Raw genomic sequence first — 15,861 nt, 5'->3', positions numbered from 1 at the left:
ATAATCTCTGCCTTCCTGAAGCTTATAGTCTAGTGAAAGTTATAAAGAAATAAGTGAACAGTTAATACAATATGGTGATGAGGTTCTGCCAGCATTCTTGGAAGATGAGTTCATAAAAATACATGCTTCAGATTAAATTATTTTTAAACAAACTGCTTTGAATGGTTCCAATACTCTATGTGGATTTAAGTTTGAGTAATTTAATAATAAATTAATAAACTTATTATTTATTAATAAATAAGTAGCCACAGAACAACAGGGCATCAGGAGCCTGCCAAGTGAGCCCCACAGAACCAGGGGGAGAAAACGTTTCCTCCTAGACAGTCTCTACAGCGCCCTCTATTGACAAAGCTTAACATAGCGCCAGGTGGCAAAGGAAGAACGTTTAAAGAGCAGTATACATTTTCATCAAACAGGCAAAGAAAAAAAAAGGATGAATTTGGAATTGAGAAGCAGTAAATCAATAGCCCAGTAATATACCATCACTTCTGCCATAATTTGTTGCCCACACAGATGATCTCTGGTACCCTCGGGAAGGGGCCTACATCAGGGTGTGCATACCGGAAGGCGGCCATCATTGGAGGCCATCTTGGAGGCTGGTCACCAGCCACAGTCTACCAGCTAGTACTCCGTAATTCACATCCCTCTCACATGCAGAATACACTTGGATTAGTTTCTTATTACTGTTATCACAGATTCAGTTATCACAGATTACTGTGTTATCACAGATTCGGAAGCCTAAGACAACACAAATTTATCCTACATTTCTGTAGGTCGGAAGTCTACCCTGGGTCCCTAAGATCAGGGTGTCCACAGGAAAAATGTCTTCCTCTCTGAAGACGGTAGGGGGGAAACCCTTTCCTTGCTTATTCATGTTGTTGGCAAATTCGGATTCTTGGACTCACAGGGCCAACGTTCCCTATTCCTTGTTCATCCCCAGATTCTATCGCCACCCAAATTCTCTGCATCACGTTCCTCTTCTTCTGTCTTCAAAGTCAGCAACAGCCCATGCAGCTCTGCTGACTTTGAATTCATTCTGCAACTGTTTGTATTCAAGGAGACAGAGATCATTGGAGACAGCTGTACGCTAAGTCTTGGAAAAAAATATTTTTCTGGTTATTATTCCTCTAAAGAATTGTAAATATTCCTCTAAGGAAACAGCAATCACAAAATTACAGTTGAAATGAGTCTGCCTCCTAGTTTGAAAAATAAATAGCTTGGTTACATGATTTATAATGGGATTTTCATAACTACCCAATAAACGTGATGATACATCCGGCACAAAAAAGACATGTTGTGATGTTAGGGGTTTATAAATACATTATGGAATAAAAATTTTATGAAAAGTATTAATGAATTTAGGAATTAGTTTAGTTAATCTGGCTAATTTAGGCAAACATACTGAATAACTTCTAATTTATTGGCCTGTGAGTTTTAAAGGTTTGCTTTTTCACATACTTAGTTTTAATTTATTACAAGACACTTTCCTGCCAGAAACTACTCTATTTGTATTCCCCCATCATTCACAAGCTACTCCCAATTCAAGCAGCAGAGAGTCTGAGGTTGTAGACTATTTTTCACTTCCATGTTCCTTTTCATATGATTCCATCTAGCAGGTAGGGACCATCACAGTGAGTGAGCTTTAAAAAGCACAGCACATAAGATTCAATTGAATAATGGATTCTATAGGATCACACATAATGGAGTGATGACTGTGTACGGGAAATTGATAGAAAGGAAAAGCTAAAATGTGAGATAAACCATTAAAAAAAACTTTTCTTTAGTTTTTTTTAATTTTTATTAATTTCTAGGAGAGAGAGAGAGAGAGAGACAGCGTGAGCAGGGGAGGGTCAGAGAGAGAGGGAGACACAGACTCTGAAATAGGCTCCAGGCTCTGAGCTGGCAGTCAGCACAGAGCCCGACGCGGGGCTCGAACCCACGAACCGCGAGATCATGACCTAAGCGAAAGTCGGACGCTTAACCGACTAAGCCACCCAGGCGTCCCACCTTTTCTTTAGTTTTAACTTTTATTTTGAGAGAGCGCAAGCGAGGGGGAGGCAGAGAGAGAGGGGTCAGAGGATCTGAGGCAGGCTCTGCACTGACAGCAGTGAGCCCAGTGTGGAGCTTCAACTCACAGATCATGACCCGAGCTGAAGTCAGACACTCAACCTACTGAGGCACCCAGGTGCCCCTTTCATTACTTAAACTACCATCTATATTTTCAATAGTTTCCAAAATATTAGTTAACCTAGAGTATCAGTTATTACTATGTTTTTCAAAGAGTCTGTCTCCTTTGAGAATATTATAAAAGCTATGACTGCTTTACCCCCCAAAATGCACACAGACGTAATTCATGCAATCGGTGAATTGCACGAAGAGGTTCATTTACGGTAATACCTGTTTCGTGGGGATATTATGGTTGAGAGACATTATTTTTCAAGGCCAAAATGTACTAGAACACGACACGATTCTTTAAAGTTAGCCTCTCCTAGAATATTAAACTGGGCAAATTGTGGGATATTAAGTATTTCCTGTTTTGTTGGCCAGACAGCCCAAATTGCTTATTTTCGGGGGCATCTCAGCATGTGGCATTAAGAACATTCCTCCTACACCACCGTACACATATATTTACTAATTATCCAATTCCATGTAGAAGTGAGGCTGGGAGGTTAAGCTAAACTTCTTGTAGAGGTTTTGTGCAACAGTGAAGCCAGAAATTTCCAGAATGCCAGTCCACATTCCTCTCTGTACAGCTTGTCTGATGGGCAGCATGAGAAACCAAAGCAGCAGGGAATAAAATGCCAAAAGTTACTGATCCAGTCATGATGGCATTGGCTTTTTGAGAGAAAATTAGCCCAGGTAAGAAAGTGCATCAAGAAGCACGACAAGCCAGGGCAGATTTTTGCACATTCCAGTGAAAGTTTTCAGGCAGTTCTGTCCACGGATATACCCTTAAAGGATGTGACCCAGGTGAGACTTACCTGCTGAAGGCAACTAATCCACAATGAGCAAATTATCCTTCCCCGCGGGGCAAGCTATGCTGTCAGCCGCTTGCTTCGGAAAGAAAACAATCCCGTATTCCTAGAAGAGGAGGGAGCCAGGGGCTAGCGGAGGCTCGTCTACAAATGGAATTGAAATATAAGCTGAGAGTTGCTCGTTGATTTAGGATGAGAGGGTGTTCCAATTAGGTTACTAAATGCTCCTGACAAGCAACAGATTCTAATAAGGGAACAAGAGTGGCCTCGCACAGAAAGGAATGTAACCAATCTTGGCACCTTAATGTGCCCTAAGGAGACTGTTGGTGGAGGAGAACTGCTAAAATTGGGGCTGATTTGGTTCCGATATGGTGTGGAAGAGCTGAAAAGTAAGAAGTAAAGCACGTGGCCATCAAGACAGAAAATACGTCTTCTTCATTTCCTCCAGCCACTCTTCTCTTTCTGTACATGTGTGCATGGGCCTGCCTACACACACACACACACACACACACACACACACACACACACATTCCTCCCTGATGCACAAACTGCCATACGTTTACGTAGGCTGCACAGAAATGATAGTTTGGGGAGGACGTCAGGAAATGGGACCTCCAGTTACTGACTCCAAAAGAGAATTCAGTGCTTCCGCCGTGGTTATTTCCACTTCTGCCATGTGTGTTTATGGATAACAAGAACTGAAAGTAAACCCCTCGTCACGTCATTTAACATGGGTGCGAGTATATAAGCACGTGGAAGCAGAGGAGGCATGGCTCTACCTCAGAAACTTAGAATGCTGTTTTGTAGCCACAGTCTACATTGTACAATGCGCTACATTGCATCGTAGTGACAAGACATGGAAAACATTGTCAAACGGATAAAAATGCCATTCTTTAGTAAGCACAATCATTGCATTTTTGGCTTATTTATTTTTCGGTAAAGCAGAAGATATAATTTAAAATCAGTATGCTTAAGTCAAATGGATGACAGATAGGGTATCATGATACAGGCGTTAACATTCCAGCCCTGTTTTGACACCGTCAAGCATAAACCACAGATGGCTCAACAGGTAACGTTCAGAATGGCTGACGTTTATATCAACTTTTTACTTCCTGTGTCCTTGGTATAAGCCTTTACCTATCTCAATGATGATATGTCTCTTTCAGAGCAAGTTACAGCAGTCAGAGCGAAAAGCAGGAGAATGAAGCTCACTTGTTAGTATGGGATTACTAAAACAGTGGCTTTGGATAAATGAAATGTTCATTTTTTTTAATGTTCATTTATTCTTGAGGAGGGGGGAGAGAAGACCGAGCGTGAGCGGGGGAGGGGCAGAGAGAGAGGGAGACACAGAATCGGAAGCAGGCTCCAGGCTCCAAGTTGTCAGCACAGAGCCCGATGTGGGGCTTGAACTCACAAACCATGAGATCATGACCTGAGCTAAAGTCAGATGCTTAACTGACCAAGCCACCCAGGTGCCCAATTAATATTCACTTTATCATCAAGGTGCTGGCAGTTTCATGATAGAAAAAAAGCCATAGACCAATTCAGATAGATATAAGCATAGATTTAAATGCGGATAGGGATATGCATATACATGCATAGGGATATGTGCATAGGGCTGTTAAACATGCATCGACTGTTCATATCAAATTGAATTACTTATAATAGCCAGAAGGCTCTTTACAACTTAAACACGAAGAAAAACATATATGTACTATACTTCTACATTTGGCCATGTGATTTTGTGTTCTATTATAATTTGGTACTTTAAAATATAGCAAATCTTAATTCTTTGCTATATTTTTATTGAGCCTTAGAATTAACTGGTTTATCAGCTATAATCTCCTCTAAAATATTGTGGGTTTCCTATGCATCAGATTATAGTCAAATACATTAGAGAAAAGCCATATTTACCAACCTCTTCAAGCCCGGCCCTTCTCTACTTTGGCCTGTGAGTGGGATTGTGTGAGATACCACCCTTAAGAATCTTAGATGCCCTTTTGTCCAGATGAGAGAATCTTTGATTTGCTGACTTCTGTCCACCCGGTCTTTACCGAAGAACTTTCAGCTGCATCCTTGAATTAGTCTTGACCCTAAGGCCAAGTGTTACTGGCAGTCTTGCATTTGTTTGTTTCCTCAAAGCCACTTGTTACTTTGAAGATTTTTGGCTAACTGGAGAGATGTCCCCAGACACTCTATATGTCCATTAAACTTTGATTCAAAAACTCGAAAGTTTCTTTTTTTAGCTTATTTCTCTCTTGCAATACGTTATACATAGTTATAAGACAGCTGGAACCTTCCACATTCCTTCCTGGAATCTCTTTAGCCAGGTCTACAAGTTTTGAGATGCTTTATCCATCTCGTGAGTTACTCAGGTAGCAGCTGCATGAAGTTTCCTGCCACTGCTTAACTGGCTTTTGGATTTTTTCCAGCCTCCAAAGCTGTCTCCTTACTACCTTTCCAGGTTCCACTGAATAGTCAGTCTCCTTGCTGTTTTTCCAGACTCTTTCTACTCCCCTCCTGCGGACAAATGCTCATGTGTTGGGTTTCATTACAGGAACATACTGACTGTATGTGTCCATTTCTTCATCAATTTTTTGATATATACAAACACTACTAAATGACTGGCTTAAAACAATAGCTATTTAATTTGCTAATGACTTTGTGAGGTAAGCTTTTGAAAAAGGCCCAGCCAGGGTGGCTTGTGTGTCCCACAGTGCTCGAGGCATCAGTCAGGATGGCGTGGGATTTGCAGCCTGGCTCAGTGGTTAGCTCCTTCTCCCCTTAGTCTCCCAGAAGAGAGCGGATGGGATGACAGGACCCAATGTGGACTCATACGGCGCTGGTCGTTGGCAGCTTTGCCTTGGTTCTTCATGTGGCTTCTTTCTCTTTGTGGTCTTTCCTCATCAAGTAGTCTAATGTGAGATTCTTTCCATGGTGGCTGGTTTCCAAGAAAACAAAAATGAAAGCTGCTTTTACAGATGAGGCTAAAAAGTCATGCAGAATCCTATCTTCTGCATTCTCATGATGGGAGCCACCTCAGGGTTAGCCCAGATTCCAAAGAAGGGATGTAGGCTAGGTTCTTGGTGGGAAGAGGGGCCACACGGACAGTAGTGCTACAGACTGTCGGTGGCCAGCATGGCCAATCTGCTGTGTGGAGCTCTTTAACTTTAGCAGAGACGGTTGTCATCACTGATCATCATACATACACACCACATGCATATATACGTGTGCGTCTATGCTCAAGTTTAACAGCACATGTGTCTATTATCCTCACTCCTTGTACACATAATGTGTGGTAATATGTAACTAGTATGTATGTCATAGTCCTGGATATCGCTCCCCACATGTGGCCTGTGGGAGAAATGGAATTTTTAATTTTTAATTTTTATAAATTGAAATTTACATTTAAAAATTAGTCATTTTAGATATTGGGACTTTTTAAGGTATGTATGGAATAATCTAGGTGATTCAGCTCTTGCATCTAAATTTCATGGCATCTAAACCCAGATCACAAATTTCCAATGAGGGGCACCTGGGTGACTCAGTTGGTGAAGTGTCTGACTCTTGATCTCGGCTGAGGTCATGATCTCACAGTTTGTGAGATTCAGCCCTGTGTCAGTCCCTGCACTGACAGCATGGAGCTTGGTTGGCATTCTTTCTCTCCCTCCTTCTGAGCACCTCCCTCCCTCTCTCAAACTAAATAAGTAAACTTAAAAAGATTTTCGATGATAATTCACCTTCCAAATTGAGTTGGGCTCTAGGTGGCTACTAGAAATTTGAAACTACCTATGTGGCCTGTATTTTATTTCTTTCTTTTTAGATGATCAGAGGGTGGGCTTTTCTGGAGGTGAGAAGTAGGTTATAGAGATTCAGTGATGACTGTACAGTCAGAATAGAGGAGAGCTGTTTAAGACGGAGAATACATAGGAATGTTAGAGATATTGTAAAGCTGAAACCAAATATTACATTTAGAAAAGGATGCATTGGGGATAAAACTTGTTTGGGAAACTATTTTATTGTAATGGAGTGTCTTGAAGCTACAAAAAAACACTACTTGTCTATTAAATGCATTTTCTTTCTTTCTTTCTTGAGAGAGAGGAGAGAGAGAGAGAGAGAGCAAGTGAGCTGGGAGGGCCAGAGAGGGAGGGAAAGAATATTAAACAGGCTCGTTCCCCATTGCAGATTCTGATACAGGGCTCAATCTCATGACCGTGAGATTTCTTTCTTTCTTTTCTGTTTTACTAGCTGTTATAGAAAACATTTCCATTTAAAGGCACTACCTCAGTTAAATATTTTATACAAATGTCAGGGCAGTTGCTAAAGTATGTTGATAGGATTTTCCAATACTTAGGTGTCTAAAAAACTTCAAAGTTTATCCCAAAAATAAAATATTAAAAGAAAGTGCTTGGTATAAAACTAGTCCTTTATTTATTAAAAAAAATTTTTTTTTAATGTTTTATTTATTTCTGAGAGAGACAGAGACAGGGTGAGCAGGGGAGGGGCAGAGAGAGGAGGAGATACAGAATCTGAAGCAGGCTCCAGGCTCTGAGCTGTCAGCACAGAGCCTGATGTGGGGCTTGAACCCATGAACCATGAAATCATGAAATCATGACCTGAGCCAAAGTCGGATGCTTAACTGACTGAGCCACCCAGGCACCCCTAAAACTAGTCCTTTAAGCCAAAGAAAATTTTACAGTCTATTTTTTTTTTATATTTCTAAGTGATTTTGGCCTTTATGGTTAGTTAAATTTTCTTTATCTTCGGCCTCTACATTATTTTAAAAATATATTACAATGACTTCAAATGCCAAACCTCTAGAATGAAAATAAATAACTCTGAGAGCATGCCCTCCTCTAACAAGAGTGGTCCATCACTCTTGGATATAGACCGATATATCAGTAACTGATATAGAAAAGCATTGTTAAATATTTGTTATAATGTAGTTTTTTTAAAAGAATACATTGTTTGAAATCACACTGTATCTTTCAGATCCAGAGATAAATAAAATAATCACTTGGCCTTTCTGTAGTGGATTTATAGGGGTGGGGAAAAGTGTTTCAAAACGAGTAAGTGGAAGGAAGGTAGTAAATATATATACAGTAAAACCTTGGATTGCAAGGAACTTGTTCTCTGAGTGTTCCGCAAGACGAGCAAACATTTCTAATAAATTTTAACTTGATAAATGAGCGATGTCTTGCAATATGAGTATATGAGTAGTATGTGACAATGAACTTCACATGATCACAACTGAGTCAATGGTTCTTTCTCTCTCTCTGTGGCATTGTGGGTGATCATCTCCCATGCTTGGATGCTGGTCCCAGGCCATGGAAATTGGCAGAAATCAGTGATTTTTCAGAGTGTTGGAAGGTGCCCACAACTGGCACTAGTGTATTTTTTGTTACTTAAAAGGCATCTATGGACAGTCCTTTCCTTTTCCATACAAGAGTAAGGTTATCCTTCATTCTAGGTAGGCTGCCTGCAGATATAGACCCTTTCTTCTGCTGCCTTATTGCCAGCCACATTATACAAGGTAGATGACAAGAGTTTATGAATACTGTAGTGTAGTCAACATCCGTGTGAGCGTACACAATGGCTCTCTTGCAGAAAAAGATTCCACTGAGCCAATAGATAGCAGTGATTCTGTTAGCGATAGCGCAAGTCATGCTACACAGTAGCCCTCTCTCCTATCTCCCTCACACCAGCCACGAAGGTTTTCATAGGTAAGTGCAGGTCAGTTGGTTTATTTCTCTTGACATTTGCATTTCCTTCCTTAGTTTGTATTATATTACAGTACTATGGTCATTTTTATATGAATATTTTGGCTTGTGGAACAAATCATCTAAGTTTCCATTATTTCTTATGGGGAAATTTGCTTTGATATGCAAGTGCTTTGGATTACAAGCATGTTTCCAGAACGAATTATGCTCGTAAACCAAGGTTTTACTATACTTGACTTCTTCTTCCTCCCCTCCCCCTCTCCTCCCCCTCCATTCTCCCTCTCTGTCCTCCCCCCCCACTCCTCCTTCTCCTTCTCCACCTTCTTCTATTTTGTGTTTTGAAACATTTTCCCACATGTCTTTTGGTTGTGGAAAACCTGGACATTTTTGAGGGGTTAATGAAGGTAGTTGGGGGTCTTCTGTTTTCAAAGACACTATGATTCAATAGCTCCTGATGAGTTATTTAGCATCACCTAGCTTCTTTTGTATTAAAAATTTGCAACTACATGGATGGAACTAGAGCATACTATGTAAGCAAAATTAGTCAGTCAGAGAAAAACAAATACCATATGACCTCATTCATATGAGGAATTTAAGATGAACATAAGGGAAGAGAAGCAAAAATAATATAAAAACAGGGAAGGGGACAAAATACAAGAGACTCTTAAATACAATTAACAAACTGAGGGTTGCAGGAAGGGTTGTGGGAGGGGGGATGGGCTAAATGTGTAAGGGGCATTAGGGAGGACACTTGTTGGGATGGACACTGGGTGCTATACATAGGGGATGAATCACTGGAATCTATTCCTGCAATCATTGTTGCACTATATGTTAACTAACTTGGATGTAAATTAAAAAATAAATAAGTAAATAAAATAAAAAGTGCCAACCAAAAAAATACTTTGGCTTAAATATTTGTATGTCTCAATATAAAAACAAAAATTAAGCAGACAAAAAGATAGGATTAAGAATTGTCGGAACTGTCCAGATAGTTGAGTCAGGGATATCATTTCTTTGGCTTTTGAAAATTTTGGCATTTCGATGGAAAATGATTTGTGTGGAAACGAGAATGATTTCATTAATTGCTTCGGGTCTCCACTTCACTGCCCCACACCTCGAATTTCAGTGAAAGTGGATGGAGTGTCGACATTGAAAGAGATATGTAAACCTTGTGCTCAAGTCAGGATCTGCCCGATGCACAGAACAGTTCTCTGACAAGAAGAGAAATTTTTCTAAAGACTTCTGGGCTACAGTAGTTATTAAAGTCCACGTTTACGTGACGTTATTTTAAAATGTTTTTACTTTTAATGTTTATTTATTTAATGTTTATTTTTAAGAGAGCACGCGGGGTGGGGGGACAGAGACAGGATCCGATGTGGGCTCTGCGAGGCAGCATTGAGCCGGATGTGGGGCTTGAGCTCAGGAACCGTGAGATCAGGCCCTGAGCAGAAGTTGGACGCTCAACCAACTGAGCCACCCAGGTGCGCCAAGTTCATGTGACTTTAAAAAACAACCTACATAATTTCCTCTGCTTTTACTTAGTTATGAAGCAGTAGTAGCATTTATATGTAAAAGAATATTTATCCAAGGCAATTACAAGGAATATCTCTGAACATGAAGTTCAATAGCAAAGTGAAATGAAGTCGTAGACAGTATTCCATGAATACGCATATCTTATAAAGTGGGGGCACCTACGTGGCTCGGTTGGGCATTTGACTCTTGATCTCAGCTCAGGCCTTGATCTCAGGGTCTTGGGTTCAAGCCCCAAACTGGGCTCTGCATGAGCATGAAGCCTACTTAAAAAAAAAGAAAAAGAAAAAGAAAAGAAATGGTATAAGGAAAATATCTTTACAATTGATATATAAAATATTTTTAAAGTTGTATAGTTCATAGTACACTAACTATTTAAACAATGGTAATCCAGAATACAGTTTGAGGCAATGTCACTTACCTAAATTTTCTTTCTTTTTTAAATGAACTATAGTTGACATACAATGTTGTATTAGTTTCAGGTATACAGCACAGTGGTTTGACAATTCTATACATCATGCAACACTCACCATAGTAGATGAGTTGTTCCAGTATTATCCAGTATATATCTTATGCCATACTTTTCATCCCTGTGATTTATCTATCTTGTAACTGAAAGTTTTTACCTCTTAATTCTGTTTACCTATTTCATTTACATCCCACCCCCTCCCTTCTAGCAATCAGTTTGTTCTCTATATTTATGAATCTGTGTCTGCTTTTCTTGGTTCATTTGTTTTGTTGTTAAGATTCCACATATAGGTGGAAATATTTGGTATTAGTTTTCTGTCAGACTTATTTCAATTAGCATAATTTCCTCTTGGTCCATGCATGTTGTTGCAAATGACAAGATTTCATTATTTTTTATGGTGGAGCAATATTCCATTGTGTATGGGTGTGTGTGTGTGTGTGTGTGTGTGTGTGTGTGCAATTTTATCCATTCACCTGTGAATGGACACTTGGGTTGCTTCAATATGTTGACTATTGTAAATAATGCTGCAATAAACATAGGGGTGTGTGTCTGTCTGTATATATATATATATATATATATATATATATATATTTAAATTAGTGTTTTTCTTTTCTTTGGACAAATACCCAGAAATGAAATTGTTGGATCATATATTGTTCTATTTTTTACTTTTTGGAGGAAACTCCACACTTTTTCTCAAAGTGGCTGTACCAGTTTGCCTTCCCACCAACAGTGCATAAGAGTTCTTTTTTCTCTACATCTTTGCCAACGCTTAGTATTTCCTGGTTTGATACCAGCCATTCTGACTGGTGAGAGGTGGTATATCATTGTGGTTTAGATGTGTATTTTCCTGATAATTAGAGGTGTTAACCATCTTTTCATGTGTCTGTTGGCCATTGATTCACTTTCCTGAATTTTCATTTGAACTAGAATGTCCCAATTCCTAATCTTAAACTGGAGAAATGAGAATCAGTTTCATGGGCTGTGATGTTGTTAATAATTTACATTAATATATAACTATATACATAATATGTATAATATATAAAAATATATAAACTATGTAGTTTATATTTAAATATTTGCAGTGTATTTTAGCATATATTATCTCATTTAACTTTATATATCCATTCCAATTGGCTCACAGTCAAAATGTTCTAATCGATTACTGATATTATTACTTAGAACCATAAAAATTGTTCTAGAATACTGTGAATGACAAGCATGTATGTTCCTGGCATATTTAAATCATTATCATAGTTAATCAATCAGGGAAAGGGCCATCTAAAACTAAAGAATATGCTAAGATTCTACAAAGGTCCCTGGCTTCACTTCATCAAAATTCATAAAAATTCCTTCTACAATCCCATCCATGGTTAGCACTCTCTATCAGAACCTAGAATACAACTCCTTCGGAGAGATACCAAAGTCATCCCTTTCACCGTGAATCACCTCCAGTCAAGGAGAAAAAGCGCTCCGGGCTCTAGGAGACTTTCGGAAAGCTAAAGGATCAGGAAATGTTGGAAAAAACATTATCATGGTAGAAAACAGTGATAATTTTATAAATATCAGTCAGGTTTCTCCTTACCATAATTTTTCCACTGGTGAATACATAATTGTATGCTGAATGCTCTCCCAAACGTAGAAGACAAAGTACGGCATATTCAAAGGACAGTTGATTGGGGATAGGGCACAGGTTATCATTTTCAATTTTATTATTGTGCATAGTTTCTTTATTTTTAATGAAACTATTTTATGTTTTTGCTATTTTCCTCTGCATCCTATTGCCTATAGGAAAATTCCCTACACAGAATATCAGAGAATAAAAAAAAATGTATTACAAGTTTCCAAATGAAATCTGGCCACAAAAGGAAAATAATTGGAAGGTAGTTTTTCTTCTTTCAGCAGGGCTAAAGATTTCCCAGGTAGGGAAGAAGGGAGACTGTAAAGGGAAAAGGATTGAGACAGATGCTTGGCTTTTGATACGGGCTTTTGTGCTTATGCCTCTCTGCTCAGCCAAGTTCACGATGGGCAAAGGAGTAAATACCAGAATTCCATGTGTGTTAGAGTCCCTCAGAGAAACAGAACCAGACAGACAGAGTAGACTTACTATGGGAATTGGTTCTCACATGACTACAGAGGCTGATATATGCCAGTGGTATAATTCTCCAGGAACCAAGAGCTCTTGTGTCCCAGGAGAGGAGAAGACAGATACTCCACCTACAGAAGAGAGAAAGTGAATTTGCCACTCTTCTGCCTCTTCTGTCCTATTCGGGCCGTCAGTGGACTGGATGCTGATACCCACCCACAATGGTGAGGACAGATCTTCTTTCCTCAGGTCACCACTTCAAATGCTCATCTCCTCTGGAAACCCTCACAGAAATGCCCAGAAGTAATGTTTATCAGCGATTTGGGCATCCTTAAGCTCAGTCAAAACGACGCAGAAATTAACTGTCACACCATGATACACTTGAGGACCTGAAAGGAGAAAGGGTCTTTGTGCCCTTTCTGGATGAGCACCAGGAGACCAGGAGGACCCCAGAATGAAACCAAACTGCGTTGAGTGTGTTTGAGATAGAGTGGTCTGAAATCTCAAGGGCCCCCAGGATGGGATCAGAGATTAGAAGTATCACACCCTCAAGCCTGAGAATAGCACCCGAGGTAGAAAACGATCTTGTATGGCCTCAGTACATATCCCACAGACCCAAAGCGGCAGGGAGTTTAAATTAAGTGGTCTGGGGTCCCCAGGAGTCTCAGAGTCAGCAAGAAGAGGAGAGAAGTCTCTACTCCAAGGCAATGGGATGCCTGCTTGAATATATAAGTATTCCAAAAATTCTTTTTTGAGCTTTGAGTGTGATTTTTTTTTTGTAGTCCAGTCTAATTCATTCATTCATGGAGAGTTGTGTCTTTTAATCTTGTATCTCCTGGGATCATTTGTCATACTTTAGTGCAGGAGAAATGCCAAAGAGCCACTCCCTCTTTTCTTCTTTCCTAACAGAGCCTCAATTTTGTTCAAGTCTCAGGTCACCTGGGCAGGATCCCTACCCAGCCCCAGGAGGTCAGTCAGTTTCAGCAGGCTTTGATAGTGGTTCTCAAACTGTGGTTCCCACAGCCAGCAGTGGCATTTCACAACGCCAATTCTGGAGCGTCATCTCAGACTTACTGAGCAACCCAAGGTGTGAAGCTCAACAGTTTGGTTGTAATAAGTCTCCAGGCTACTGTCATGCAAGTTCAAATGGAAGAATCACTCACTGGTCTAAGGTAATCGCGATCGCGATAACTCCATTCTCCCCATCCATGATTGGTGATGGATACACATAGGACACAATTCATTAGCTGAAACATTTTCCTTATTGTTCAAGGTGGCTGCGCCAGGTTTTCTGTGAACTATAGCCAACAACATGGTAATTGTTACACCTGATCAAGGAAGGACCTCTAAGGCTGTTGTTCAGTCTTCCCTTCAGTCAGGTGTAATTTTAGGGAAGTTATTGCAGTTCTCAAGAGCACTTGTATTTTAGATCTTCTATTTGTGGATGAAATGCACTTGCTCTGTTGTAGGAATTGGAAGCATCAGGATAGGGAAGGGGGTGGTTATACTGCTGTGATTGCAGGTGTACCTGTGTGTGGGAGCGTGGCGAGGGGTGACTTGTAGATGGCCCTTCAGGACGTTCTGGGGCCATATCTTAGACTACGCATTTTCAAGGACGAATCCCGTATCTAGGGCTCAAGCACAAGTTTGTGTTCCCAATGCACAAAACTGCTTGTAATGCTTCATATTGAAAATAGAAAAGATAAATCTAGTTGTTTGAAAAATCATTTTCCCTATTGTTTGGACAGAAAGAGGGCACAACAAAAGCACATTGAAGGTTAACACCTTTCTGGGAAGAAAACATTTTGTGAGCCATCTTCCTATATCATGGGAGTCAAATGAGGCGCCCCATTCTACTGATGTAGGGCAGACTGAGAAGGACCACCCACTGATGGGAAGAGAAACGTTTCCCCCCTCCACCCTGCATGGGTGAGCAAGACAGGACTGGTGGCAAGTGGTGTTTTCCCTCAGCCTCGGGCAGGGGAGAGGGTGAACACTCAGAAGGACTTGACTCCCCTGAGGTCTCTGACAGCACAACATAATTTATAAAATAATTAGGCATAGGTTTTGGCTGGTATCAGGGGTACATAAGCCTGTCAGCTGTCAAAAAAGGAACAGTTTTTCATCAGTTAACTAAAGAATCATCTGATTTTCTAGACAGTGCATGGGCATGCGTACATCCAGAAGGTGTGCCCGTGTGCCCTACTCTCCTACTGGGCAGGGAGCACAGCGGGGCCCGTGGTCCCCAGAAACTGTCCTGACAAAAGGCATGGTTTGACCCATGTTGTTCATTACACATGCCAGTCAAGGGTCAATTAGGGGCTTACTTTGTGAGCACATCATTCCTTTCCCCAACTTCAGTCTAATCCTTGGATAAACTGAAGAGTTGATGCAAATGGCCCAGGAGAGATTGAGAGTTCTGTAACCACCCTTAAAGGATCATATAGCCTTGACAGAACTTGCAGATGACCTCAAATAAAGGTCTTATTTCCCGCAGCCCCCTCCTCCCCGCCGCCCCTGCTTAATACTTTCATCATGTGTTTTGTGGCAGTACTGTGGATTACTGTTGTTTAAATAGTTAGTGTACTATGAACTATACGACTGTAAAGATACTTTATACATCAGTTGTAAAAATATTTTCCTTATGTCATTTCTTTTTTTAAAAAAATTTAATGTTTATTTATTTTTGAGAGAGAGAGAGAGATACAGTATGACTAAGAGTGAGGCAGAGAGAGAGGGAGACAGAGAATCTGAAGCAGGCTCCAGGCTCCAAGCTGTCAGCACAGAGCCTGATGAGAGTCTTGAACTCATAAACCATGAGATTGTGACCTGAGCCAAAGTCAGCCACTTAACCAACTGAGCCATTCAGATGCCCCTTCTCTCTCTCTCTTTCTCTCCCTCCCTCTCTCTGTCTCTGTCTCTGTCTCTGTCTCTCTCTCTCCTAAGTAGGCTCATGCCCGGAGCCCAACATGGGGTGTGAATCCAAGACCTGAGATCAACACCTGAGCTGAGATCAGGAGTCAGATGCCCAAACAACTGAGCCACCCAGGCGCCCCCTGCCCCCACCTTAGATCACTCCTT

The sequence above is a fragment of the Hyaena hyaena genome, unplaced genomic scaffold (genome assembly GCF_003009895.1).
Source record: "Hyaena hyaena isolate Hyena2069 unplaced genomic scaffold, ASM300989v1 scaffold_338, whole genome shotgun sequence".
NCBI lineage: Eukaryota > Metazoa > Chordata > Mammalia > Carnivora > Hyaenidae > Hyaena > Hyaena hyaena.
This window is presented reverse-complemented; position numbering follows the sequence as displayed.